Source organism: Andrena cerasifolii, chromosome 13, assembly GCF_050908995.1.
Source record: "Andrena cerasifolii isolate SP2316 chromosome 13, iyAndCera1_principal, whole genome shotgun sequence".
Taxonomy (NCBI): Eukaryota; Metazoa; Arthropoda; class Insecta; order Hymenoptera; family Andrenidae; genus Andrena; species Andrena cerasifolii.
Window position 1 is genome coordinate 9,748,912 of NC_135130.1, and position 25,082 is coordinate 9,773,993.

General features: G+C 46.6%; 1 protein-coding gene across 3 annotated transcripts in view; it reads left to right on the forward strand.

The window, feature by feature from the left end:
- The window catches only part of Ss (aryl hydrocarbon receptor spineless), a 96,447-nt gene that overhangs the window by 14,188 nt on the left and 57,177 nt on the right, over positions 1-25,082 (forward strand). The gene's annotated exons all lie outside the window — the stretch shown is intronic.

Sequence of the window (25,082 nt, forward strand, 5' to 3'; positions counted from 1 at the left end):
GTCGAGTCCCGTCATCGTAGCCGGTTGCATCCCCGTCATTTCGCTATCCGCTCGTTTCGGTAGAATTTGCATCTGAGGAACGCGAAATTGGGCGGTGCAAAGATAGAGCTAATGCTCGCGGGGCGGACCACCGCACCGTGTAAACACAGGGTAGTCGATGCCTTTCTGGCTTCATCATCTTCGCCCGTGTACGCTTCTGCGTTCGACTTTTCACTATGAACGCTGGCATCGGCGGCCGCGGGAATTGCGGGATCGCGAGACTGCGAAATTGCGAGCACCGTTTTCAGTTTTCTGCCTTGAAACGATCGGTTTCTCGGCTCTGAACGAACCGCAACGCCTCTCGCGATACCAGCGCCACGGAGACGTTCATCCCTGTCGAGGGATATTGGGTTCTATAATTTTCTTGCTGGATCTCCTATGGAATTAGGGTACTCGTTTAAACATTACAGAGCAGAGTAAATCCTTGCGTCACCATGCATCGAAGTCACCAACGTTGGCATATAAGAAGTCGATTCTATATGGTCTTTATTATGCGCAATAGGATTAATTATTAATTCTAGTCTATTTTAAGGTAAATTTATTCAAATTAACCACGAGATGCGGCTAACTGAATAATGAATACTTCATTAAGTTGCACCAAAGAATATGCACTTTTAACGACAACGTTCGCGTGACGCCGTTATGACTGATCCCCCGAGGAATTAAATGTTAAAGAACGAAATGACGGTGTATTAAAGCGGTTTACGATAAACATTCGCTCGCCGATGGGGTAGGCGGAATCGGCGCACGGTACGAATTAATTAATGAAAAAGCGACGCGGCTACAGATTGGCGTGAAATTGTAGGTTCGCCTGTCTAGAATTCGTGGTAAACACCGATATTCTGTCGCGTCAGGAATTTCGAATCAATATGGACGCGTCGATCAACGTATCATTTCTATGCTAATGGCCGCCGATATGCCGCGGCCACTTTGGTATTGCCTGCTTAAAGGCCGATTTACACGTACTTGAATGTGCGCTGTGGCTCCATCTCACAATTACAGCCGCCATAATAAACACCGAATAACCATCGCAAAGTTGCGGGAAATCTGGAATTTCAACGTAAAGCTTCGATAGAGGTGACAGAATGACTGCAACGCCTGATTGGTGATATTGGGGTAGCCATATCGGTGACAGTTACTTCTTAAAATTTGGTTTAAGGGGTAGGTGTCAAAGAGAAGGCACAAATTACCGGTTTATGCTGCACACCGGGGAAATCCCCAAATACCTGGTTTCTCAGGATCAATATGCCTGAACCCCTATGGAATGGCAACCCGTGCCCAACAAAGAGGACAGTGTGGAGACACAAATGAAGTTTTCTCTCCCATGCACACTTGTCTCCTGGTGATATGCAAATGTACCGCGCAATCGCTGTTACAAATTCGAAGCAGACTGGATCAGCTCGGGCCCCAGTCGACTCGTAGACGTGTAATCTTCGAAGCTAGCCACTAGGCGGGGTAATAACACGCTCGCGATCGCCGCGCCGGGGTATCAAGATGCTAGCCAGCGGAGTGACCGTGCACGTAGCGCGAAATCGGTAGCAAGTACCTAACAGGTGAAGCCTCGGCTCCAAAGAAGAGTGATTTTCTGCTATCGCATGGCCACGGCCAGGAGTGTTAGCGGCGTTTATTCGAACTGGTTGAACGGTGGACCCGCGATACCGATTATTATAGCATTATCGTAGGTGTGTCACGATGCTGAGCAATTGAATGTCCAGTAATTGGTCAGAAGCTTCGTGGGAGAGATTCCACTAGGGTTCAAAGAATAGCACCTTTATGGGGGATCTTCAAGTTGTAGCTGGTGGAGAGAGTTAAAAAGATTTATTGAAGATGGAAGGTGTGGAAAGGAAACTGGACGAAACAGTACAGCTAACTAGCCTTCGAGTTTTGAATGTTTCCATAAACATTAACAAGTATCAAGGTACTACGCAGTTTCGTCAGCTTTGATGGCGCTGCAAGCTTATTCCACGCGTCACGTGCACATCTAACGAACCCTAAGCGACTCTGACGTAAACCAAGGGCTTTAACGCTTTTATTAAAATTACGCTAATGGGGCTCGGCTTATTTTTCTCACGTGCCCTTGGTGCACTTTCATTGCGCGCGCGTAACAGAGGGGGAGGGAGATAGTAGCGAGCGCCACGAAATACCGTTTTCAACGATCCCATAATTTTCGGGTCTCTTCTAAGTGTAAACGCCCACTTGATGTTTTCGATATCGTGTAATCGTAAAGAGCGGCCTACGGGACAATATTATGTGTCGTAACGTTCAGATAAATTCCCCGAGCGCGAGTTGTAGAGCGTTCTTCTCCTCTCTTTTCTTGCTTCTTTTTTTTTTCGCTTCTCGTTGCTCCGCGATCCGTATTAATTAGCATAATTTCAGGCGTGCTGTCGATGGTGGCAGGTGGGGCAGAAGAGCGAGCCCGTTTCCGGCAGCCGCGCCGTCACCGTCGACTTGATTTATTTAATAAAATTACAGACGGAAGAAGAGAAGCCGGGGCCCAGGATCGCGTTGTACGCGCGATCGCCGGTCGATATATTTTTAAGCAAATAACGGTAATTAAAATAAATTGAATGGACTTGGGTAAATAAGCGGCAGTAATGGAAGTAAATTAAGCGGCAGATAAACGGAAGCAATAATTGATTATGTGACGCGAGCTATCGGCGTAAAATTGCTCTTCGCTGAGCGTAAAAAATTCATTATCGCAGGCGGCACGGCGCGATAATTGACTGAAGAGGGGGGGGGGGACTGATAGCGTGAAGTGCACTCTTCCCCTTATTGGTGTGCCAGGATATTTTCAAAGTTATCAATAATGGGATGCCCTGCCAGGACTTTTCTAGTAGCTGTTGCTCACCTTTACTTGGGATTAAAGTCTCATTAGAATCTCCATGGTAGCCGATTCATCAACTAGCTTGACGAATGTATTTCCGATCGAGGTACCACCCACGCGAACCAGCCGCACGATTGGCGTTGTCAGCGCAATTAATTCGCAGGCATTACGCGTAGAGAGCTTCAGGAACGATTAGCAAATCGATTTATTCCGCCTGTATCGAACTAAGGTTTCGATATGCGCCCTGATGTTCGTCTACCCAACCGCACAGCGTGAAATTTCTCATCAAAATCAGCCACTGAATGCAGTCACCAGCGAGAATACTGTCATGGTCCATTTGTTTAATAGGTGCAATAATAACTTCAAAGAGCACTGCTGAAGAGGAGAGCAACCAGTGGAATGGAAAGGAAATTGCAGGGGGCGTGAAACCACAAGCAAAACCCGCCCCCTCCCCGCATAGATTCATGTTTGTTCCAATCCTTTTTGCCACCTAGTAGTTGCCGACCGCGTAGAAAAATCAGCCGCTTTTAAGAATAATCGGTAGACGCGGTTGCAACATGATAGTCGCGCAGCGGTGTACGCGCCAGTTACGCTACCGATCCGGTGTCGCCATTTTAGAAATTTTTCCGTCAGTCTTTCTTCTTTTTCGTCGAATCTCCATACGCACTTTCCCTCCACTCTCCTGTGCACCTCCGCCACTTGGACGCGATCCTTAACGGGCAGTTCCTTTAGGTCATCCTTCTGCGCAGGGACATTGACCAATGATGAAGAACAATAGGGTTATGGAGCCAGCGACACTAGTGCCCTCCAGGCCAGCTAAGTCACGATCTACATGGTCAGTCAATTAGACTGACTTTGGTGGAGAATTTCTGTAATAAAGAGAGATGAACTTAAATTCCCAATAGTTGCGTGAAGTGTTTAGGAGGTAGGGGTAGAGCAGCGAGTAAACGAAACACCCAATCTGTCAGTTCAGCGTGCAACGATCCGGTGTCCGCCTAGAATGCACGCGTGTTCAGGTTCACCGAACGACTCCGATCAGGGACTCGAGTCGAGTTCCAGCGCGAAAGAGTCGCATTTCACGAATCGGAGGAGGAGTACCTTTACCTGGGCCGACGTGGGGGAAAGGACTGTTGCAGAAACTGCAATGACTGCTATACGATCTACATACCAGCTAATAGGTGTAGCTAACCGGAAAAAGAGAGTCACTCGACCATTCGATGTCCGTTTGTTTACATAGACGTGAGTGGCGTGTGCATTTTTATAGGGAGGATCGGATGTCGGGGCGTCGAGTTAAGTTACCGTCGGCCTTTTCTCTCCTTTCTATCGACCCTTCCTCCACCCCCCTCAGCAACCCGCTTCCCTTTTCTATCGCATACCGTCCCATTTCATCAATTTCGTCCGTTTTGTGCTCGATTAACGGCAACCCGTTCCATCAGTCATCTTGAAACTTTCACTTGATTTTGCTAACGATAGGCGAGGGTGTTTCGCTCTTTTATCACCTACAGAAGTTGGAAAGGAGGGAGCGGTGATTTCAATGAATTCTTCATAGTTTTCCAGCGAGCGGTCAGATTGTCCAACTTACTAGCAAATTGTTCGGTCTGGACGTAAGTAGTTTAAATTACATCCTCGATTACGAAGCCCAGAGACGCGTGGGACGGCGAAAGTCTGTCGTTTGGTGTCTCTAATCGTGTCTGTGGTCGGGAACTTTCCAGCCTTTTCGATCGCGCCCCCCTTCCCTACGAAGCAAGGGAATCGCAGTTGTTTCGTAAAGTGATCGTTCACGGGAATCATCGTGTCGACTTCGTATCGATTATCATGGCTCAGTGTCTCCTGGTTGCCGTTCGAAGGGAGGTAGGACGTCACACGAGGGGCCTATAGCTAGGAAAATGTGAAAATTTAATGATCGCGTTTCGGTGGTACGTTTTCTTTTCTTTTATGGGAATGCTTGCGATCTGTGCAGTCAAAGGAATTTGAGTAATTTCCATATTTGCACAAGATTATTGCACTTTAATACTTTTTGAGAATTTTTTTGCGATCACTTGCAGAATAATGGCTTGCGGGCGTGTTAAAGTTGTGTGCCGTGTTGTATATTAATATTTCTTTTGGTAGCATGTTCAGTCTAACGACACTTTTGCTTTATGCGTTCGATACGTGGCGCGTTTTCATTAAATCGATATGCTGCATTGCGCACGTTGTTACACGATTCTGTGCTCTTTATACTATACACAATTATTATACGTTGTTGTATCATCGAAGCACGCGGTTACGTATGTTTGCAGTTCTCTTATGACACATTGTCACGAAACATGCGAAGCGTTTATTGCCCCATTTTTCATACCCCTTTTTTTTTATGTTTTGCAAGCGTGAAAGTGGTTAGTCTATGTGAAAAAAAAAACTGCAGCGTTTGCATATAGTGATCTAGTGGGCCAAAAAAGGTCTTAGAAAAATTACGACAGAGTGGCCCAAGTAAAATGTTCAAAATATTACGTTCGGAGGACAAAGAGAGAAATTTTAGACAATATAAAGAAAAGTTGTGACGACAAAATTTGAATACAAAAATGCATAAAAATGATAAGGAATCGTAAAACCTGAATCGAATCGTTAGTGTTTCACGAAATGGATTGCAATTTGGCTAACAGTTAACGGTTCCCGACATAAAGCGTTCTCTACCCGGCGCAGTGTACCTCGTAGTAATTGAACTTAATTTATCTGGACTCATCGTCACCGGTTGACCAACAGGTTGCGTCCAAAGCTGGAAAAATCGTCCTCTCACGTGCACCTCTTTCATACTACAAGTGCGTACTTGCCCGCGGTTTGCTGGCGTCTTACGGCGGAACACTTTTGGAATTAACCCATTAGCGCTAATGAGGGAATCTGAAGTCAATTAAGCACGCTGTGATAATATAGGACCGATAAGCGAGAAACCGATGAATATGCAAACTATCGTACGCGGCCACCTGCCACATGCCTTTCTTTAGAGGCCGCTCGGAAACGCGTGTGCGCGTGCACACGCACAAGCGTCGAATTTTCACGGAATCGGCATAACAACGAATGAAATACGAGCGACAACCAGTCCTGAGGACGTGTTACGTGGCCATGTTACTTCATACATCGAATTTCAGTGCACCTTTTGAGCTGGTTCTTCTCCGCGGAACAACCGCAATTAACGCATTGATGATACCGATGATAAAGGCGGGAAGATCTTTCGGCTTTTTTCGTTACGATGCGGAGTGATTGATAAACGGTCCTGTTACTTGAGGATCGGATTAAAGGGATCCCGAGTTGTGTTGGTACCCAATAAAACTTGTTTCAGTCGTCTCTAGGTAGCCCAAATAGTGGACCAAGCCCTAGGTCCAGGTTTACGTTGAGTTGGGTTTGACTTAGAATTAGGTTATGTTATGTACAGAATACGCAATGCAAAAACATTGATCTGTAATCGTTCCTGGCTGCTCAAGTTTAAGAATCTTGAATCTGAATCCTGATTTATTTGCAACCGATAATTTATCTATGCTGAAGTTAAAATGTACATATATAAATATTCATGAGGCAAGATGAGAAGATTATATTTCACATAGAAACTGGATAGAAATAAAATCGAGGGGAATTGAAATATCAAATTAAGATAAGGATAATGGTAGGATTTCCATTAACCAGTCCAAAAGGTAGAGAAAGTTACATCATCGCCATGTATTACCTAACAATTAGGTGCTGTAATTTCAAAGAATTATTATCGCTTCTTAACTTTGCGCCAAAGCGAGGTAATAGTAGCTACAAGTTTTTAATTCCGCAAAGAATAGCGAAATTTTCATAATTTCCCCACGTCCGGCCACTTGGTTTTTCGTTATTGGCCTACGTGCCTTTCTCCTTCAGCGAGACAGAAGTATTTCGTGGAGATATGGAAATCATGCGCCGTCTGGCGGATTTATTTCCGGCCGCTTTAGCACGCGCCCTCTGTTTTTACCACCGAAATTCGCCCCCGCGCCATGGGAAACTCGGCTCGTTTTTCACCCGCCCGCCATTAGCGACACGTGAGGCGGAGACGATTTTTTGGCTTAACAACGCCACGATTTTTCGTGACGAGTGCCGTTGACAGTCGTGAGGAAGCGGTTTCGTGACGCTTACCGATTTGTCTAACTACTATTAGTGCCGCATCGGAATTTCTCTGATTGTTTGCGTAATTAGTGACACACAGAGGAGGGCCACGGTGTTTAATAGTGCAGTCGTGATTTAAGTGTTTCGTTTTTATAAATGAAGTGAAAATTGGTTCAATGCGCGTTTCTGATTAATTCCGGTAAGTAATTATAATTCAGTTGGCTTTTAATATCACAAGTTATGACTTGTGTAACATTATGCAGGTGAAAATAGATTGAATTTTAAAAAGCAAAAAAAAAAAGAATCCTCCCCGGCGGGGAATCGAACCCTGGTCTCCCGCGTGACAGGCGGGGATACTGACAACTTTTCTTTTAACAAAAGTTTATTGCCCCGGATACTATTATATTTACAGCGGTAAAATAAACATAATGTTTCCAAAAGTTTGTTCTTCTGGTGGGTATGTAACGAGACCCAAGGCTTCGGTAACTAAGCTAGGGATACTGACCACTATACTATCGAGGATCCTTGGAAGAATAATGCTTCAGAAGACAGCAAAATATCGAGCATCCGCTAAATTCTTTAATTATTTAAAAATATGCACGAATTCTTTGCATAAGTATGTCCTAAACTCTAAATTTAACCTCGTCAACTGATAGTCATCAATCTTTATCAACACACAGATTTTGAAGTTAGGTTTACAAGAACGTCCAGTTATATCGCGCCTCGAAAAAGGGAACAAAAGCATAGACATGCAAGTTTTTCTCACGATAGATCACAGGAAAGGTACAGGACACGCCCGGAGGAACGCAAATAGTAGAATGCGACTACTGTAGAGTCATTCCTGACCTCTCTACGAGACGTCTGCAAATCAGTTGTCAAGGGTCATGCCGTAAATTACATCACCTCGTGCCCCGAGGTCTGGTGTGCACTACACGTGTCTCCCTTGGACAAAGAACAAGACCTTTCTGGGGAGACGGTTACTGACATCTGTCTGCAAATGCATTAGAAATAACTTAGAAAGATATTCGAAGGTTATCTTCTATATAAGGCGCTAAAAACATTCGCGAACATCAAACCTTCAATGTAGTTACGCTTTACCGCCGCCGTTTACTGTCCCCTTATGCCTCAGTTGTCCCCAACTATTAAGCAGACGACTTTAACGAACGCATTTGCGTACGTCCACACGTATTATAATAATATACCCGACGAATGGAAAATTAATTTACGAGAGGCAAGCGTTGCAATTAACGTCAGCCTCACGGGCCGGGCGATCCGTCCCTTCCGTTTTATGTGTCGCACCTTTGCCACATTTTTGTCGTTTCCGGGCAGAATCGACGTAGCACGATGCGCCAAGTAGCCGGCCAGCGGCAAGAAAACAGTATTCCTTATTAATCGCCGAGATGCTTATCGCTGTTTAACGAAGGGGTCCCCCGAGTAATTAGGCTGTGCCGTTTCACGGGGGGAACGGGAAGTAACGAGGCACCTGCACGTTTCCAGCTTCGCGTTAAAACGTCCCCGGCCAAATAAATTGGCAGATTAATAGTAAACGATACTTCGTTGCTTTGTGGCGAGGCCTTACGAGCTTCAACCAGTGGACATCGCGGACGCATCAAGATCTGTGGTACAAAACAGGAAACCCGGTGACAAGTGGCGATCAAATAGATTTGAGAAGGGTACTGCATATTTGCAGGGTACAAGAAATCATTGTCCCCATCAAGAGAGGGTTTTTGCCTGCAGGATAGCGATGATCGTTGACAACCGTCACATGGGGCTAGCTAAGCTCCAGTGGAATGGCGAATGCAACCGATTGTTTGCGGGTTTATAAAAACACGTTTGCGAGAACGCAAATACCGCCCAGTAGGTGGAGAAAAAGCAACGTTGCCGTGAGTTGGCGTCATGAGCACTTGTTCATTCTGTTTTTCGAAAGATTACGCTAGCCAGGCCACACGTTCACTTAACTGTTAGCTTTAGTTTCAACGGTGTCTCAACCAGCATCATCTGTCCACGAAGCTCATGAAACGTCCGGTGACTGGTCTACTTAGAATTTTCGATGCTTTTTCCGCCGTCGTGGCGCCACTTCCCTACGCGGAATCTGTTCATGCGTAGGAAAGGGAAGAAATTCATCGTATGGTTAAATATTCTCGGCGGGTGTCGATGTTTCTCCCCTGACTTTGCCACCCAGTTGAATGTGGTCGTTTCAAGTTTCGATATCGCCGGTCATGCGGGACATTTTTTAATAAAAATTTATGCGACCGCGCTTTTCGTTCGACTGAACACACGCAAAGGCAACTAGGCGGCTGCCTATTACGTGAGTTAAAATGTCCCGGCCCCTGATAAAGCGTTTTAAATGCAATCATTAATTTCGCGTCGCTGTTACCGCAATTAGAATTTGCATTTTATAAATATGCAGTCCGCCTCCCCCGTCTTTTTTCCACGTTTACGAGCGGCTCGCCGTGTCCTGTTCCAATTGATCAGGAGTTCCCTTTCCACTGATTACGCGGAAAGTTGGGTAGACTTTGCGCTGCGTTGGGGTCTCCCGCGGTTATGCTCCCCTTTTTAAGTCCTAAGCTTTTATTGGTTACCATTAGCGAGAAAACGAGGAAACACGAAGCCAATACTAATGGAATCCTTGTGGAAACGAGGGTAATTGTTCTTTTTATGGAGGACTCGTTTATGGTATTGATTTAAGTGGTTTGGGGATTTTGCCAAATGGCACTATCCAGAATGGTTTTATTGATTATTTAACCTCCAAAAATAGTACTTACAAGTTGCTGGATTAAAATAGTATTACACTTTCAACAAAATGTAAGTTCCTTCATAATAACAGCACGAGAGCTAAGCCCGGAGATACAACCGTGGGATTCGCGTTAAGGATTCTCATTCGCTCAAAAGACCTGCCTTCTGCACCCCCTTGACTGCCGACCTCTTCAATCTTCCCTTAATAATTGTTTTTTGCACCCGTGTTTACGAGTACCAGCCAATGATACGCATTACGTGTGGCGCTGATTGCTCGGCCCAGCACCAGCTCACTTTTATTATTTTTTTTCACGAATCCTTCTTGTGATTGGTCTTTTGCTAAGTGAAATCGAAGAGCAAGAATTTTCTTCTTTAAAATTGACAGTACAGTCTCTGATGTGCGTTAAAGAGAGAAGAGAAGAAAGAAAGAGAGAGATACTAGAACGGCTCTCTATTTACGTGGAGATAGTCCAGTAACGGTGCGGGAATTGGGTAGCGCCCGTAGCCCTCTAGCGGCGAGCGTGGGAAGCTCTGTCTCAGCACAGCGCTGGGTCGTTAATTGAATAGGAGAAATATAAATCTCGATCAAATTCGGATTTAATGGTGCCCAATTTGAAAATTCTTAGCTACCTTGGTATAAACTTGGTATTTCTCGGTAATAAAGTAAGTAAAGTGTATAAAATCTCCAAGGAGGAAGTTTTGTAACACTCATAGACCTTCCTAGTTCATCCTAGCTAACAAGAGAAAAGCTCAGACTGAATTACTCCTCATCCGTAAATCGGTACTGGGCTACAGACCCAGAAGAACACGGCCCTAACGAGGATCGGGCAAAAGAAGCAACTATAACACCGGCGTAAAAAGTAGCCTGTTTCCAGGAAGTGACGAAATCGGTCGAACGGGGTTGTAACCACCTAATTCGACTCAAATCGGGTCGTCGACAGCGGAAAGATAAATACAGCAGAAGTACGTACAAAAACCGAAATCTTTCTCTTGTTGAGCCTCACTTTCTTCTTCCCGTCGTGCTAATTGCAGCTCATTTACTGATTATCTCTTATTCTCTTCGTTTCGCGTAACTCCAGGCTGACCTGGACGTTTCGTCGGTAACTGCGGCTGGGTGGCTTGGAGAACCTTCTATGAAGCTGTTACGCTCGCCGTAAATGGCTACGTTACTGGCGCGAACTGAACCGTCGCATTTGCGCCCTTTTCTTGCTGAAGACTCCGAGGAATCAGGGAGATTTCTGACCGAAGAAAGATGGTGCATTGGGAAGCACAGATTAAGAATTGTGAAATTGGAGAAGCAGGAAGTCGACAAGTAGCCATTCCATACACAGCATTCTATTTGCGCGGACATAATTGGTCGTGCACGAGGTCCGAAACTGAAAAAGCGGGGTCCAGATGGGCAGCTTCCCGTCGTTGCCGGCAGCACGCACGAAAATGTTTAACGCAAACGAGTATAATGGGATCTTGGGTGAAACAGAACGAAATAAAATTCACGGTGGCTTCTTTGGGGGCATTGCGAACTTAATAGGGTTAACCCCGGCTAACCCACGTATAATTAAAAACAGAAAACGATCCGGGACGAATCGGGATTATTGATCCTGCGGATTTTAGGTTGGGCCTACGGCCCAACAACGACCTATCACGCTCGTCCAGAACAACTGTGTGGTGGGAATTTTCACGCTATGGACACTGTAATCCCCCAATATTGTCGCCCATGCAAACTCCTATAAATCAGCGAGAGTTCTTTTACAATTTAGTCATCTCAGGCTTCAAATTTACGAGACGCAGAAGCTTAGCGATGGGGCTGGAGAGAACGAAGGAAAGGGAAAGAAGGAGGAACAGTTTCGGGCTCCCAAGGAATCGGAGGCAAGGGAGCCGGTATTCAGATAATATGCTAATTCCTTGACAGGTAAGTAAAGCACGTAGCAGATTAGCCCCATACTAACCTCACAATTCAGTCGAATCGGTAATGGTTATGGCCGTTAATGGCTACGTATTTCAAGTCGAGCGACGATCGCTTTACTATACACCGCTGAGTCTCCTCTTTGTTTGTACTCAATCCACGATAGGTAATGCCTCCTTCGTTGGCAGATATTCCATCCTACTAATTCGGTATGCAGTTTCATCTGTTATCAGCGCACCACTGAAATCTCATTTCCGAACGGAGGCGAGAGAGTCTCTTGGAGCAAAGCTTGCACGAGCTTGGAGCTCAAGATGCTTTATTCTTTAATGATACACCTACATATCCTGACTGAAAGGAAGAGAAGCACAAGAACTTCGGCACACTAAGTGGAAAGATCTCACGAGTGTCTGCAGACATCCCTAAAACGCAACAGAAAGGGATACATACATAGACATGGGCTTTTGAATGAAGCTAGAAAAGAGATGCGACTGAACAGGGGCATGTAATAGCCGTCCCGAAATTGTAGAATATCAGCACGAAGGTCATTCGAATCTGCTGCAATGGTCAGGTGAGAAGCACTACGATATTAATTAAACGGCGGCCAAACGAAAAAGCTCGTTCAGGAGAAGCATTAAACGAAGCGAGGAAATTAAACGGGGCCCCGTTCTGCGCACCGGGACCGTCCTCAGCAACGCACGTCTCAGTTCCTGGCCAGCTAACGACGACTCTCTGCCAATGGAGCCGCGAGATTCGTGGCTACGTGGCGCGCAACAATTATTATTATATCATCCGAGTGTCAAGGGGGTCAAGCGTGCCGCGACTACGTATAGGCATAATATCCAGAGCCTATAGAACGCCACGTTCCCCGCCCCCTGTACGCCTCGATACGTAATTATCCGGCTGACTGGCTCGGCCAGATATTTATGGGATCGAGAGTGTAAGATCGAAATCGATTCGTGGCCAGGGTAGCACCATCTGCCTGTTGATCTGTCTTCCTGGGATCGATTGTCTTTGGGGGACGGGACCACGATCGGTGTCTTTCTTTTGTGGGAAATCGTTGGAAGAGTTTCAAAAGCTTTCCTGCTGTAGATCAGTACATGCACGATTGAGCCAAGTTGGTGTCATAAAATGACAGAAAATGAGACCCCGGGTACCGTTTTATGGAATGGCATAGATGAGCTTACATGAAGACCATCAATAAATAAGGATAGCCACATAAAGTACGCTAAACTTCTTCGTACCACCCAACTCACCAAGTCTGGCGCAATTTCACCCGGTCCTTCTGAATACACAGATTGGCAACGAGGTACGGGTAAAGTAATCCCTTGGAGAAGTAATCCCTGCGTTACTGACGTATCGATCAACCACCAGACATCTACGATACGTTCTGCAAGGTGCGCGCACATGCAACGGGGACTCATGAAGACGGTATACACACAGGCCTCGTGACGAGAGCCGCGTTGCGTGCCATCGACGCGATGGATTTACGGGTAAGCTTCGATATTAGGTCGACACTTGGATATTAGTTCATTCGGCAGTTGCGTGCGAGCGGTAATCGCCGCGTCGCTGTCATTTTATCGGGCCAGATCGACAATGGTGCTGGCTGATTCGATGAGAGTAATCGACTTCCTGATACTTGAAGTCTTTATTCCCCTGAACGTGGGTGACTGTTGCATTGGGAAGGTGGTGTTGAGTTCATTCGGTGGACCTGGTAGCGCTTGAACTTCCTCTTTTATAGAAGAAGTGAAATCCCTGAAGACAATCTCCAAGTAAAGAGAACACGCTCAAAAGGCAACTCGCTTCCGAGACACGCAAAGACGCGCGTACATCGGGGACCTTGGGCCTGTGCGCGAAAGAAGCCCGCGCTCCGCTGATAATGGAGGGACAACGGGCCGCTGGATCGCATGTCCTTTTGGCGGATGGATTTACGAGAGCCGCTGATATAACAAGTTTATGCCCCGGACATTGGGGCTCATTCAGTAGCAATGAACGCTACGGATAATGGCGTGCCGGCAGGGATGTCGGTTAGGTCAGGGTTTTTAACGGTCACGTGATCACGTCATCGTGCGTGCTCCCTCATACAGAATGGTCCACGCAAAGCCACAGCCTGAAACGTCACGAACGAGAGATGATCTCCGTCGCGGGCGTTTTATTGCCGCACGACGAGTCTAACGCTGCCTAAACGGTGACCAGAGACAAACGTTTTAATGTCTCAACTTGATCAATATTTCTTGAAGACTTTTGAAGGGATGACGTTGGGATGACACAATTTCCTTGGCAAGTAGCGTGGAGTATTACAACCTGGCCTGTGGCAACTGACCAAATCTGATGCCCGTGTCAATACACGGGGTAAATAAACGCCCGTGGGGACGAGTTCCTTGAATGCCCGCCGTTCGTCTGTCGATTATTCTTAAATGTCCTAACAACTGCTGTTTACATAACAGGAGGGTCAAAACTATGCTCAATAAGGACCTAATCACCATCATACGTCTACACAGACGACAAATGGAAATGACTCTACCTGAACAAATAGTGCCCTACACCTCTGCAAATGATCGTGATCCAAGAACCCCCAGCCTGCCCTATCGAATCAAAGATTGTTGTATCTCATGAGGTGATTTATTCAATCATTTTGAACGATATAGTTAAAAAAAGGGAGGCTTTACTTACCCCAGTGCTCATTTAGATGATTGTTGCAACGTGTACAAGTCCACTGGTTACCAACGCTCTTATCCATCAAGTATCATCAGTATTGACTTGGTGGGCCGGCTCAATCCGTCATTCGATGCTGTTGAAATCAGTAATCTCTATCTAATCTGTACAGCAGCGGTGTCGTCTTATAAGGCTAATCCTGCCTCGAAAAACGAGCGGATTGTGGCTTGCCGAGGGCAAAACCCACCCTAGAGTCGACTAACTAGATCACACGCCTCAGGTGGCGTCAGGGGTGTCCAACATTCCGCAAATATCTGCTCAAATATTCGCTCAAAGGAAAGCGTGGTTTCGACGCGTTCGAATACGCGTTTCACAGCCAAAACATGTTGTTCTGTTTCCTTGTGATAGTTACAGTGCTTTTTGGCCCTGTAAAGGCTCCGAAAACCGTCAAAATCTCCGCTCTGACGCCAGAAGAATTGCTCTACGGGTCGGCTGTTGGGCTCATTTCGTGAATCTCTTTATCCCTCAGATAGGGAACGCACCGGCAGACATTGGACACCACTTTGGAACGATTTGGATTGCATTTTCGAAAAGACTCGGTTGGGCAATAGTATCTGGCGATGATAGGGCGTGGTTTGCCCACCCCTGGTCACCGGGGATAGGCTGATCGGGAGGTGACAAACGAGATTACTTTGATCCCGAATCCAACAAACTCAGTCTGATGCCTGCTAACCGCAGCTCTTCCAGTCGTACGCCTCGAATAATCCAATAGTTTACCATGCTGCACTGACGCAGCCTGCTTACGCCCGGTACATCCTGAATTTTCCTCGCGGATACGCGGAATCCAGATTCACAGAGCTAGCGGTTTAATGCGCGCTAACTGGACGGAAGACCGATAAATGTCGGCTTCCACCTCCGCGACCTTCGTTGGACGAACCACCACGCAGGATTATTCTGTTTGTGGATTCTATGACACTTAATCGGCTACCGTACAGTTTACCCCGATTTTGGTTCCATCCGCGGCTAGTGATTCTGGCTTTGAAATCGTGGAAGTATTCCTTGATCCGCTGACTTCGTTAGGGATTTGCCTTACGTCTCCTGCTTAGGGCTTTAGTTGAATTGGAGGGATTGTTTGCTATTACCAGGCGTTGTTATGCTTCTGCATTAGAATAGGATCATATAGCCAGCGTGGATCTTTGTTTCTGTATGTTACTGGGCTCCCTGATATGCCAGCTACTGTTGCCATAAATCCTAGATGGTTCACTTCTTTCTTCACACCTTGTAGAATTGATAATAAATTTTGTATTTCGAAAAGTAGCTAAAAGTTGGATTTACACACTTCCTCGCCAAATTCAGACACCTGATTCGTACAAATTGTATTAAAAACACATGATTCTGTCATAAAAATGTACTTAAAGTCAGTTAGCTCAGAACCCAGTCCATTTACTGCTTCTGCTTGTCCTCTTTAGTCGACGAAAAACGACACCGAATCCTAGGAGAGGGATTACACCCACGGTAGAAGGTCTCGCCAGTTTTCCTCGGTCGGAGATTAGGTTGCACCCTTAACTGGTTTGCATTTCAATCAATGCACTTGCTGGCGTACAAAAGCACCTTGCTACAGCGGGGTGTCCGCAGTCGGTTCGCATCATTGTCACGGTTCTTTTGTAGCCGACCGGCGGGGTTGCTTTCGTGTTGCTTCAGCACATGTTAGTTCCGTAATTTTTTGTGTCTAAGTTCGTGGATTCACATCGGGATGAAGATGTTGATGGCCTCGTGTGATGTGATGTCTGCCGGCGCCTCTGAAGTTCAGGTCGGTATGTGATTCTTGTTTTGGCAGAAGTTGATGCGCGGCGAAGCTTGGTTGAGTTTATTTGCTGAAAATGGCCAGGATCAAATACCCAGTGACACATAGTTCAATCAGAACGCAATGAGCGCTCACATGTCACGAACACAGAATACGAAACACAGGTGATAGGCCGATCTGTTAGATGCGAAGCATTGTTGGACCGTGCTAGTACATTCTGCCCGGTCTAATTCGAGTAACTTCGTACGAGAACTACAGAATCGATCATACGTGCCGGAGGAGACTGAATAAGTAGCGTCTGGCTCGAGATTTCAACGAATCGTGAGCAAGCAATCGCGTGGAGGACGATACAACGGAGGTGTACAGCAGGTAGAGGTCATGCCTCTCGGTATCTCTGTCACCTTGCGAACACCTTCTAAGAAGAGAAAAGATAACCGTGGTCGGTGACAAGTGCGAAGCCATTTCAAGTGCTTTACCGAGCACGGGACGAGTTTCTTAACCCTTTTGCGTTCGCTGCTCGTAATTAAGGTAACGCTCTGCATTTGCTGGGCTTTCACGTCTTTGCTCGAAGGGAGTTCATCTGAGCATTTTCGAAATGAGAAAATTAAATTTAAAAAATCGTACTCATCCGATAGCGCTTAAAAGGCTCGAGAGCCAGCGAGGAATCGTTGCCGTTGAAAAAGCAAAATCACGATTCGCGATCGGTCTCTTTCTCAGTGTTATCTCTACCCAATTGGTGCGCGCAGGGGTATCCGGTGAACACAGCCGCAGGGCTCTAGTGTGAACGTGATTTTCGAGGCTGAGTGAATTCTGCGCGAGGCGAGGGGGAAAGGGAGAGATGCGCAGGTAGATAGGTGGGAGAAAAAGGGAAGAAAGGGAGAGCAGAGGATCGCTGCTGCTCCGACAGAACCTGGAGGGATACAAGGTCCTGGTATGTGGTGATATCAACTCATTACCATGCCCGGTGCAGACAGCAGGGTGTGACTTTGCATCCATTAGGATAATTGCTCCTCTAAGTCTCCCGATGATTTCTTCGCTCGCGCTGATTGCTTTACGCGCGAGTTCAACGCGACGCGTGATAATTCATCGATTGGCGCCACCTTTTAAGCACTCCTGTCCACCCGTATCATCCAGGTGAAACGGTGGCTTTTACCGGATTCCGGGATTCTGGTTCCAGTGGTCCTTGCGAATTTCAGGAGTAGGTTTTCTTGTTCTTTTGTCTTTTGCCGGTGGGGTGCTAATGACGCCCCTGCGAGTTGATAGCAATTTCATTAGACCAGTCATCACTGGGACCTAATAATCTACCAAACAGATATAGAAGTAATTATATCCGACGATCGACTCGCGTCTCCTTGTGTCAAACCAAAATCATCCAAAGATCCCAGAAGCAAGAGCAACTAAATTACCAAGACTGTCTTTAAAACATGTCTCAGTTGGACTCCGCAGTGTCTCCCAGCACTGTTCCAGCTTTAGGCCCATGAAACACGAGAAACGATTCCATTCCAGAATTAATTTCATCCTTAATGAGCTTTCGGGGACGTATGTTAATGCGGAGAGCGCAGGATATTTACATTTACGGTAGCCAGCACGAGCGCAGCCGCCGCTTTCGGACACTCGTAACCTACACTCCTACCTACATGGGCCGAAAAACGGAACAGATAACTCGTCCGCGCTGCCCGCCTCTTCTCTCCTGGTTGAAGGAAGAGAGGTCAGAGACGTGTCTTTCCAACGTAGGGATTTCCTGCGGAACGAAGGAGCACGGGAATTAGGACCACTAATCTTTCCTGCCGACCAGAGAGCGACGAGAACCGGGCCAAGAACCGACAAATGCGTCTGCTAGGCCGTTTCCAGCATTTTTCTTCTCGGAGCAAGGCCCTGTTGCCTATCTCGCTGAACGTCCCCCTGCCCTGTCATCGGAATTCGGTAGCGCAGACCCTTGAATCTAGTCGTGATCATTTTTGACTGAAGCCGTCTGCTGTGGTTAGACTGATTAAGGGTGCAATTAAAAACAGCTTAGAAGAATTCTGTTAATTCGCAGGTTAACTTGTTTGTTGGGCTGGGTATTTCATCGCGCTAGCCATATTAGAACAGACTAAGGGGACCTGAGCGCTTTGTTTCATTGAAGTGGGTCCTAATAGACCAGGGTTATCCTAATTTCAACACAATTATGACAGATCTAACCAAAATAATTCAGGCATGATTACCTAACTAGACTAATCCAGCTTAAAACAACTGGCAGATAGTCAGTTCGCTATTAGCCACTATCAAAATTGTATTGTAGGATTATGAGTTTATTACTTAATCTGCGATTCACAGATTGCCGTAATCTTCGAGTGATAGTGGATTACGCGAAGATGAGGGAAGCAGGCAATTGGCCGAACGAATTCTATTCCCGAGGTATTTCCCGCCGGTTATTAATGTATCCACTATGTAGCCTTAAAGTGATAATTACCAAGAGAAAATTGCTATCTGTGCAAAACAAGACGAGAACCTGGTGGTTGCCGCGGCGAGGGAATCAGACCGGTTTACATGGGATTAACTAATCTCACGCATCGACGAGACAATAAATTTTATTATCGATTACATAGGACGCAATTTATGTATCACTTTAACTACCTTTTAATGCATGCAACTTAATCCAAGCAATAAGTCTTCCGAGGCTAATTCCCTCGTTAACCGAATTCTGTTGGAATTGTTGATGATCCACGATTAATTGAGGGTTCCCGTCCAAGGTAAAAGCCCGTTTGCAATTAATGGGCAACTGCGTGTTGTATCACCGAGAAAACTATAGTCTTCATTAAGCTATTCAACGTGCGCTCTTATCAATTTTCTCTATCATCGCCTAATGCGAGCTATAGCCCTTCCAAGCTTCTAAGGTCACTCTGTACACATAGGGAAGCATTGACGCTTAGCAAACAACACACGCGCGGAGACACGCGCGGCATGCGTGTCCCATGCGAGAGCGGCACGCCGCCGCTTCGTTCTCGCACCTGTTGACTTCTAACCCGGCCGCTTGATTAACGACTTTCCTTCCTAAATCACGCGGCCCCGCGATTTCTTACTCCATCACGTGACCACAGACACAGTTGCGTCGCGACACGTTTTTCTGCTCCTCCATCGGTGGGCGAGTCTGATGGAAGCGAGCAACCAAGCCATGAATGATGGAAGCCATGTATCGGGACAGGAAACCCTTAATTGACCCAGAGAAACTGTGGACCGTCCCTGGTACTGTTCTGGGGTATTCTGTAGACCTAACCCCAACGGTAATAAACGATCTGCTGTCCACGGGCGGCTAATGTTTATTCGTTGTTCGTATCATCTGTTTAGTAATTCACTTCAGCCATTGATTTTATATATCAATTCCGCTTAAAGTGGCTGTTAAATAGTAAGTACCGAGCGAATGACCGAACAAATCTGCGATACGAAATTTCGGAAGTGACATGCAGCGCCATCTGCGCAACCTCGATGCGTCAGACCGCTCGAAGACGAATATTTCTCGTCAGGCTGCTCTAACGCCACGCCGCGCCGTGGCAATAATTCCCCCTGTATCAGATGAAAACATTCTCGACGACTAATTATCGCCGTGTTGCAATTAATTGTGTTTTACCAGCACATTCAGTGTATTTGATGTTCTGGCCGATGGTTCTGGACTCAGATCCTCCGAAGCGATTAATGAATCGTGAAATACGGTTCAACGACATTTTAATAACCCATGAATTCTTAATGGCTGATTTAATTACGATTCGAGTGCCCATGAATGTAAACGACCCGCGATCACAGAGACCATGGAATTGGTTTGTTTAATTTCGAATGAAACGTGTACTCCGTTTTAGTCGCGAAGAAGCCTCTGTATTAGAAAGCACACCACCGCGCGCATCAATATGCATATTAGGGATACAAAATATACATATTAAAACGCGTAAATAACCACATTTGCATGTGCGCATAGGCATTTCACATGACGGCGCGTCTAATAAGCCTGTGATGCAATTAAGGGCGGCGGAAGTTTCTCGAGGTTGAAGCCCAGGAACGTACTTTTATTCATCCAAGTTTGAAACTTGCTCCGAAGTTAATTGCGAGAGACGAAACGTCTGCGGGTGATGTAGAAACTCATTACAATCCAAAAATACTTAATCACTTGCCGTAATTAGTACAAACAAATTTGAAAAGTGGAATGGATATTCCTCGTTTAAATGAGACTTCCGGTTGGGAAGCGGTGTCTGTTAACTGGCCGCGCCCTTACATAATTGTTTGCAGAATTCGAGAGGCGGATTCGCGTATGATACCACCGGCTGGCGGGATTCCGTGAAGTGGCCGCCACGAATTTATGTTGCGGGGGCCAAGCTAGACAGCTGGTTATTGCAGAAAATCGAAGATATCATGGCGAGGAGATCGCCGTTCAATCCGCACAATTAACGAAGATCCGTGAGGCTTTCCATTCGACGTCCCACGCCTTCAGGCTTTGTTTACGGTGCTACTGGCGACGTTATTCCCTCCTCTGATCCCTATCGAGCATCTTGCCGCAGCCTACCGCGCAAACGGGCACGTAGTCGCAGAGATAGCAACCCTTCAGCTTTGAACCTTGAGAGGTGTACAGGAGTGTATTAATAAACGAACCATGGGGTACACGTCTGCGACAAAAATCGTGGACGAATTAACTAATCTTGAGTTTCACTCACGAGTTAGCAACAGTGTACTAATGTTCCTCATGTCCCTCTGGAAATTGAGGAACACAGGCTCCGTCTAACGAGCTCTGGCCATGCTCGTGGCATTTTAATTCCAGAAAAGCCTGCACGAACGACAACTATAAACAATTTAATTAACTACGCGGCGTAGAAGGAGTTTGTAGCGTACGCGCGGCGGGCAGTGCATAAATCAAAGCTCCTTTATTTGCACAGTTCGACTATTAATGAACCGAGGGGCCACGGCATCGGTTCAACCGACGGAGACGACTAAATTAAATGAACATCTAAATCGTCGAATCCCGGGGACCACAAATCTCCTGACTGCCGAAAACGCAACGGCAGCAACACTCGAGACCACGGACAACTACCAGGACCTAACTCCGGCCGCGCCGCTATAAATTCTCCGTTGAATTCGAAATTCGCTGCACCGGCCAGCGCGATCACGCGAGAGGAGGTAATGTCGATGTCCGACTGATCGCTGGAGGATCTCGCGTCTGCGTGGGTCGCCCGGAGATTCCGATGCGTGGAGATTTCTAAGCGAAATCGCCATCTGATCTGGTCACCGTTTAAACCTGCTAAAACCTAAGAGATGTTCCAACTTCACCATCCCCCTTTACGTAAGCCTGGGCGTGGACGTATTGGTTTCTAACCCGGGGCTAATTCAGGACCATCACCAGTTGGCACAATAGAAATGAAAAATCCTGTACTACCGGAGAACCGTCTTAGTTCCAACACTCAATTAATTCCGGCAGTCGTAGAGCATCCTGACAAGGTGTTCGTCCTCGTATAATAATTCCGTTTGTCACGCTAGTTACGTGCTCTACATATCCAGGCATGGAATGGCTGGCGTGATGGACTTGCGTCTCTAACAGCTAGTGGGATATGGTAAAAGGAATATATAAGCCACATTTTTCTTGTACACACGTCACTTATCGCACCAAAAATTAGTTGGTGTTTACTGGTTGCCCTGATGGGGTGCCATTTAATAGTGTCCTAATATTCCTACGGCACTTGGATTCGGAAGACAATTCTTTTCATGCAAAATCCTCCCACATGGTTGGAACAAAAACTGGCCTGCTCCATAAGCTGGTAATTGTTTGGCCGGATCGTTTCGCGAGGCTGATCAACCGGCGGCGGCGCCGCGTTTAGCCGGCAAATCGCGTGCGCGAGAAAATGCAGAATCGTTCTCGCGCTCCTGACCGATACGCCGGCTGCAATTAATCCGAGAACGATCGCGTTAATTAATTCGCGTCGGCGATGGAGGAAACGGCGTTCGCGACGCTCTGGTTGAACGCCGGCTCGCGTCCGTGTAATGTTAACCGACGGTGACTGGGCCGTTTGTTAACGCGCTGAGCACACGCGGGAGAACGATCCTTTCTGCTCCCGTTAGCATCGCAACGTCGATTTGGGACCGTTAGCGACGCAAGCGAGAAGCGATTTCGCGGTGAAAAGTGCCGCGTGATGCGAAGAAACCACTATGTCTACCTTGGGGGTGGTGAACATCAGGAGGTGTATCCGGGGTGGATGGATTAGACCTTTACCCAGAGGCTCGGTCGATTAACAGTGATTAGAAAAGGTATTCTTCAATAGAGTGCTATCCGCCTTGCACCTATAGTTGTCAAATAGAAATCTAAGTGGAGCTTGCAGGCGGCTTCGGTATCCAGGGAACAGCCTAGCCCAAGGCAAGCTGACGACCACGAATGTAGCTTACCAGCTGCATTTGCATTTTTGTTGTCGAGAAGCTCTCTTTGACGGAGACCACTAATTCTGGTGCCGGCCGACATATGGTCGATTATTCGCCACAGGATGTTGAAAGTCGCCCCGGCCGCCATCAGTGCGCTCTTTCTGGTCGCCACTTACGAAATTCGACGTTGACAGGCGAATGCACTTCCGCTCGTTTCGAGCCGAGGTGAATTTCGTTGCGTGCCGAGGCGCTCGGCTCACCCGGGAGTTTCTGTATCGTTCAGATCATCTTAAGAAGAAACGGAGAGTAGGCTAAATAAGGGACACCAGGCTCGAATGATATAGATAGGCTAACAGACTTGTCAGATAGCTGACAATTGCACTGGAATTGCGTTAGCGAGTCGGCATACACAAAGAGTTTAACCCTTCTTTGAAGTAACCGAGCTCTACAAAGGTCTGGACATCGGTTCAAGGTCGATCGTAGACATTCCAAGGCAGCACTGCACACCCTCTCAGTGGCTACGTGTGTATATCACCCTCCCAGGAAGCAGGCTAGCATCCCTTCTGCAGTGGGGGCTTCCATTGCTACTCCATACTGTCTGCCACCCCGGAACCCCACTGGTAGAGCGTATCTACCCTCGAAAATCCATAGTGGACCCACCCTTCGTGGCGCCTGCGCGTCTCCCTGTTCCATTCCAACGATGAATCCCCTTTCCCCTAGCCGGGCTTCTTCTCTCGCGGGGAAGGACATCAGTGAAGTTACGAGCTTCATACAGCGGGCTATTAAAGGGCGCGGAAAGGGACGAAACAGATACGCAGACACTTGTATCTCCGGGTGTATGTTTTGTCCAAGGGTTGGAAGGGTCGAAGGGGATGCCGAGCTTCACGGATACTAACAGCAAAATGGCGTATTTTCTAGGGACGTCGTTCTTTCTGCGCGCCTCAGATCGAAGTGAAAAATATTTCCAACTGTCAAAAGGCCACGCGTCAAAAGATGATGACGAGGTGTCATAGTTGGGGTCTAACGTGAACCAGAACAGCCTTGACTACGACTTAGGGTGCTGATAGATTAGAGGATGGCGTGTTACGGGCGCTTCCGATCTAGCTCGTGTTATTTAATTCCAATCAATCCTGGAGCTTTTCATTGTCCCTTGCTGAGGATCGAGGAATTGTTTAGGCATGCATTCCCTGGTAAGATCGAGTCGGACCAGTGTGCATGCGCAATCTCCGAAGCATTGCCTTGATTAGACATCCATGTTGAGGAAAACACAATCGAAAACAAGTTCCACGGTGCTATTTGGGAACAGAGAGTTGCCCTAGAGCCTGGGGGTAGCGATCGCGATAACGAGCCTGCCATTAAACAGCGACTTAAGTATGCGCGCACATTTTGAGTGCGTAACCGTGTTACAGAAGGCAGGCCTACTACGTATCTACACAACTGGCCTATGTACTAGTAGGCTGACGTGGACTGAGGGGTCCAATGTGGACTACTCGATTGGCTAAACCTCTAAGCCATTTGTGACGTTAAATCTGCTGATTCTCCTAGTTAATTTTATTTAAGATGCAATTGAAAGGATAATTCCTTGAATGAGCTAGTATGCGCAGACTTATAGAGGATCAGGCTCATTACTAATTACTAGGGGAAGTATGATCCCAGTTTCGTGGTAACTGCTTCTTCCAGCAAACATAATTAAAGTAATTGATCGAGGGTAACTGATGGTTTCGGAAACAGTAGTCCAAATTTAATAACCATTGATGCAGAAACTATAATTCAGGTGTAATGGGGACCGATTACTACAGGAGTTACAAATAAAGTAATTACCCGGAGGGCAGCAAATTGCTGCAATGAATGCAATTCAAATTCGGTAGTAACGATCTCGTTGCAGAGACTGTACTTGAACAACCAGATAGCGGTGATCATAGAAATTACGGTTTAAAGTAACCGGTTAAGGGAAATCATTTAATACAATGTAAACGATCGTCCGAGCAAGCCTCGGACCAAGCCGATTAAAACGTACAGCCCAGGAAACGCTGTGTATAGTCGCAACAAAAAAACAATTACATTGTAATTAGGTATGATATTGTCGCATTGGTTTTATCCTCTAGCGATTCCCGGGGAACTTGCAGTTGCAGAATGCATTGAAATGCAGTTTTATGCCGCGCAAAGTGCACGATTCACGTAGCTTTCTTCCCACGATGTGGGAGAACAAAAGTCAGTTGCATAAACGCGTTCCTCATTCATTGGTTGCCTGGGACATTGTTCTCTGAAATCTATAATTTTTTTTATCCGTCCCTCATCGTTGTACAGTCATCGAATGCCTTGCGATGTCACGCTGATCCTCAAGTTTCTGGGTGATTCGCGGCAAACAGAAGAGTAACAGTGGGAGAAGGATGAAGAGGGGGTCTAATAATTGACGAATTTGTAAATTGAAGTCATACTACTGGAGGGGCAAGGTCTAAGCGGAAGGTTTAAAATATTGATGAGGGAAAAGATCGAAAACTCAGTGGAGGCTCCAATGGCCCCTGAATAGAACTATTCCTCGAGGACCTGCGTCATTCCTCATCTACGATAATGGATTTCATGTCATCTAATAATTAATTGAGCTCTTCTTGTTGTTGCCACGCCGTCGCACTGGCAGTCTATGTATGGCTGGCAATCTCATT